The sequence below is a fragment of the Lacerta agilis genome, chromosome 18 (genome assembly GCF_009819535.1).
Source record: "Lacerta agilis isolate rLacAgi1 chromosome 18, rLacAgi1.pri, whole genome shotgun sequence".
In the NCBI taxonomy this organism is placed as follows: domain Eukaryota; kingdom Metazoa; phylum Chordata; class Lepidosauria; order Squamata; family Lacertidae; genus Lacerta; species Lacerta agilis.
This window is the reverse complement of record NC_046329.1, coordinates 4,776,420-4,782,067: the sequence shown is the minus strand read 5'-3', so window position 1 is coordinate 4,782,067 and position 5,648 is coordinate 4,776,420.

Genomic DNA, 5,648 nt, shown 5'->3' with positions numbered 1-5,648 from the left:
ACAGCCTGAGTGTGTCACGGATGTTTGAGAGAGATGTCATTCAATCAGCGGTGAGGGCCAGGCACCACTCTGGCCGCGGTTTAGCCGCCAGCAAAGCGCACGGCGAACGCTGGACGTGCACGGGAGCAGATGAGTTTGATTGCCTTTGGAGCACAGAGCAGTCTCTGCTCTGGGGGGGAAACAGCCACCTCTCATCCCCACCCCACCCCCAGCCCCTTTATTCTGCACGATTCCCCTGCAACTGCAAAATGACCAGTTTTCTGTTCCCGGCACAGATGCAAAAGTGGAACTCAGGATCAGAGAGCATGGCGGGTCAGCAGAGGTTTGAAAATAGAAGGTGGAAGAAGGCGGCACATTTGTCTGATTGCCGGAAAGGCGCATTTGTGGTGTCCCTTTCCATGTGCAAAAGAAACGGGCTTGGGGTGTGGGGGGGGCTGCTTTAGGGGTGCAGACAGGTTGCGAAGCCCTCTAAGAAAATATTTCTACTGGGGAATAAGATTTCTAAGAGCGTTTACTATTATGCAGTGCTTTTTTCGGGGGAGGGGGACAACGACAACACAGGGGTACACATACCCATAAACATTTTGTGAATCTAAGTTTGGCCTCATTGAGGGGCAGTATTTCAATATGAATAGGAAAATGAGAGTACCCCTAAACATTTTTTTAAAAGAAAAAAGCACTGTTATTATGTATTTACAGTGCTTTTATTCTAAAAAAATAATGTTTAGGGGTACGCTCATTTTGACACAAGACAATCATCATTTTATACTTTAAATCGGGGAAAAATAAATGCAGTAAAAGTACAAAGATTCACAAAATGTTTAGGGGTATGCGTACCCCTGCGTACCCCCTGAAGAAAAAAAAGCAATGTGTATTTGTTGCACCTTACCTTTTTATCCAAAGACTCTTGAGAGTCCCATGGACTGCAAGAAGATCAAACCTCTCCATTCTGAAGGAAATCAGCCCTGAGTGCTCACTGGAAGGACAGATCCTGAAGTTGAGGCTCCAGTACTTTGGCCACCTCATGAGAAGAGAAGACTCCCTGGAAAAGACCCTGATGTTGGGAAAGATGGAGGGCACTAGGAGAAGGGGACGACAGAGGATGAGATGGTTGGACAGTGTTCTCGAAGCTACTAACATGAGTTTGGCCAAACTGCGAGAGGCAGTGAAGGATAGGCGTGCCTGGCGTGCTCTGGTCCATTGGGTCACGAAGACTCGGACACGACTCAACGACTCAACAACTACATCCAGAAGTTTCTTCCGCGTTTTATCTCCCTCACCACATAGACGCCACAAACTCACACCAATTGCAACCTCTCCGCCTCACCTACCTTGCCAGATTAAACTGACCGGCGGGACGGATTAGACCCCCAAAACGGACTTTGGACATACCCGGATTAGGCTAATTCTTAGAGCTACCAACATGAGTCTGACCAAACTGCGGGAAGGTAGCACACGAAAGCTCATACCAAGAGCAAACTTAGTTGGCCTCTAAGGTGCTACTGGATCTGGAAGGAATTTTTATTTTATTTTATTTTGACCAAACTGCGGGAGGCAGTGGAAGACAGGAGTGCCTGGCGTGCTCTGGTCCATGGGGTCACGAAGAGTCGGACACGACTGAACGACTGAACAACTGTCAAACCCAACTTCCTTATATGGAACTCTACAGTTGGAAGCTGCCAACTGTAGTATATGCCGAGTCTCCATGTCGCTGGTCAGTTGTCGTGTTGATCTCTAAGACAGTTTAAAAGCAGCATTATTAAAATGCACCGTTGGCACTAGGCCAAAAGTAAAAAGAGGGACTTTCTCTCAAAAGGAGAAAGTCACCATATGTATATTATTCAGTCACTTTTAAGCCTGCCTCTAGGATCCTTGTGTGACTAGATGATTACTTGTAAGTAAACGTTATACACTTTACCAAACACTGTGAAGCGTCTTATTGAAAGAGGGATAAAAAGGGGAAGACACCAGGACAATATTTTTTATGACTCTAGCGAGTCTATGCAAACTATCTGCTGCGCATATGAAGTAAAAAGGGAATGTTAGCTCTGCTGATATTATCGAGCTTGTAAAACGCAAGTTGGGATAGGATATCTAAAACAATATATCCTCTCCCACATCCCTCAACATTCCCACAACAACAACAACAACAACAATTTTGAAAGGGAAGGGAGGTTTTTCTTCCCTGCGGAAAGGAGTTGCCTTGTGGGTTTTGCAGTGAAGGGTGAAAACCAATCCCCTCCGAGTTGCATCTTGCTGGCCTTGGTACCAGTGAAAGCTGCTCTTTCTCACCTAGGAGGTGAAGCGTTTCCCTTGGAAACGTCTCTGAATCAGCTCCGGGGATAGGTTGCCAACACCTGTCATGTGGTTAGAAGAGGGTGAGGGTGGGGGGGTTAACCAGGCAGGCTGGAAAAGCTGCGTTGGTGAAGGCCAAAGTCCAACTAATCCCCTCTGTCAGATGCAAACGCCTCCCTAGATCAGATTGGACTGCTAATTACCCCAAAGAGCGATTAGGGTGGAGGAAGCTGACACCTGGGTAGAAAACAACTCCGAAACGACGGCATTTTCAACCCTGACCTTTTGCAATTGCATCTGCCTGGCTCACCTGTTCCATCGCCAAGGTCTTCCCCATGCCCTCGCCCACTCTTTCCGGTGACAGACCCCCCCTCGACTTGATAAACAGAAATGAACCTCCAGAGAACGTTGCTGCTTTCCAGCCAAACGCCCCCCCCCAAAAAAAATAATAGAAGTAAAATGGGTTGTTGTTGTTGTTCAGTCATGTCTGACTCTTCGTGACCCCATGGACCAGAGCACGCCAGGCACGCCTATCCTCCACTTCCTCCCGCAGTTTGGTCAGACTCAGCTCGGGAGCTTCGAGAACACTGTCCAACCATCTCATCCTCTGCTGTCCCCTTCTCCTTGTGCCCTCCATCTTTCCCAACATCAAGGTCTTTTCCAGGGAGTCTTCTCTTCTCATGAGGTGGCCAAAGTATTGGAGCCTCAGCTTCAGGATCTGTCCTTCCAGTGAGCACTCAGGGCTGATTTCTTTAAGGATGGATAAGTTTGATCTTTTTTGCAGTCCATGGGACTCTCAAGAGTCTCCTCCAGCACCTGGAGAAGGAACTGGCAAACCACTCCAGTATCCCTGCCAAGAAAACTCCATGGACAAAGACAACGGTAAAATGGGTACGCACAACTAATCGTGAAATAAAAGGTGTGTTGCTTTTGTTTCTTTTGAGGGTTGGGAGTCAAGAAAGTGTACAAAAACATACAAAGAGTTGCCACATTAACATTTCTCCATGACATTAAAAACAACGTGTTTTTTTGGGAGGGGGGAATCCACAGAGGCATTTCAAGTGTGGAGCATCGGATTGGGGCCTGGGAGGTTCAAATCTGCACACTCAAGTCATGAAGCTCACAGGGTGTGACATTGGGCCAGTAAGTGCCTATCATCCCCTAGCCTACCTCACATGGTTGTTGTAGGGATTAAATGAGCCGGGACACAAACACACACACACACACACACACACACACACACACACACACACACCATGATCTCCACCTTCAGCTCCTTGGAGAAAAGGGTGGGGTGTAAATGAAAGAAATAAGATTGATGTGGAAACTGAAGGATACCTTGTCTGTTTAGCAAGTTATTGCCAGTGAGACTCTTAAAATTAGGGTTGTGGGTTCAAACAAGATTCCTGCATTGCAGGGGGTTGGGCTAGATGACCCTCACGGTCCCTTCCGGCTCTACAGTTCTGCTACATGGGCTCCTAAGAGGACGAACCAAACCTCCCAACAACTGAAGATTTGGGGGAGCAGATCCTGAAGCTGTTGCGCCAATACTTTGGCCACCTCATGAGAAGACAAGACTCCCTGGAAAAGACCCTGATGTTGGGAAAGGTGGAGGGCACAAGGAGAAGGGGACGACGGAGGACGAGATGGTTGGACAGTGTTCTCGAAGCTACTGCTGGAGGCAGTGGAAGACAGGAGTGCCTGGCGTGCTCTGGACCATGGGGTCACGAAGACTCGGACACGACTCAACAACCGCTACATCCAGAAGTTTCTCCCGTGTTTTATCTCCCTCACCACATAGACGCCACAAACTCACACCGATTGCAACCTCTCCGCCTCACCTACCTTGCCAGATTAAACCGACCGGCGGGCCGGATTAGACCCCCAAAACGAACTTTGAGCATACCTGGATAAGGCTAATTCTTGGGGCGGTCAATGGCTACTAGCTATGATGGCTGCCTGTTGTCTTTGTCCATGGAGTTTTCTTGGCAGGGATACTGCAGCGGCTTGCCAGTTCCTTCTCCAGTTGGTTGGTTCCAAATCTTCAGTTGGTGGGAGGTTTGGTTCGTCCTCTGAGGAGCCCATGGACTGCAAGAAGATCAAACCTATCCATTCTCAAAGAAATCAGCCCTGAGTGCTCACTAGAAGGACAGATCCTGAAGTTGAGGCTCCAGTACTTTGGCCACCTCGTGAGAAGAGAAGACTCCCTAGAAAAGACCCTGATGTTGGGAAAGATGGAGGGCACAAGGAGAAGGGGATGACAGAGGATGAGATGGTTGGACAGTGTTCTCGAAGCTACTAATATGAGTTTGGCCAAACTGCGGGAGGCAGTGAAGGATAGGCGTGCCTGGCGTGCTCTGGTCCATGGGGTCACGAGGAGTCGGACACAACTGAACGACTGAACAACAACATGATGGCTGCGCTCAACCTCCATAGTCGGAGGCAGCAATGCTTTTGAAACCCAGCTGCCGCCGGTGGCCGCAGGAGGATAGGAGTGTTATTTTTGTGCTTGGGTCTTATTTGAGGGTTTCCCAAAGGCTGCTGTGACAACAGGATGCTGGGCTAGACGCCCCCCACCCCCACCGCACGGCCCGATCCACCCAGCAGGCTCTTCTCAGTTCTTATGTTCTCGTCAAGGGCCATTGTCCAAGGCCCACTTAGTTCCAGCTATTTATTGACTGCAGCTTCCATTGATTTAAAAGCCGAGAGAGGGTCCTTGTTGTCTGGGTGCAGGGATATACTTGAAAATCATACTTACCTTACCGTAACGCAGGCATAGACTGCATTAGACACCGTGTGTGAAATGTCAGGCTGGGTCTAGGCAGTTGTTTCCGTGCGCCTTTGTTTACCTGGCTGTGCATTAAGTGTCGGGAAGTATTTGGTCCCTCCCGGGAAAGAGATAATAAAATTAAATTCAGTTGGTGCGTTTCATGGAAAATATCCAAATTCTCACTATCAGAGACAATATGCAAACCGACACACAGCTGTCCTTCAAAACGGGCGCTTCTCTGGATTTCACAATGCAATTCTCCGGCTAATAAACGTGGGCCACGTACCAATGAGTCATTTTTTAAAAAAAAATGTGCACATATTGGTGAAAATAACATGCAATAAAGCATTACGTTCTGCAGAATCGCCTTGCAGAAATGTGTCTATTTAGACAGACCTGCGTGCAAACACGGGGGGGGGGGGAATTTGCACTAAAACGCTGGCACATTTCCACGAGGGCTTTTGAGAAACGCGCACGGCAGCAAACAGGTGTGGAAATGGGGAGAACTGAATGTGAGGCTGGGGGGAATGAGGAACGGACAGAACATGAAATGAACGTATTCTCTGCACCAGCCAATAGAGCT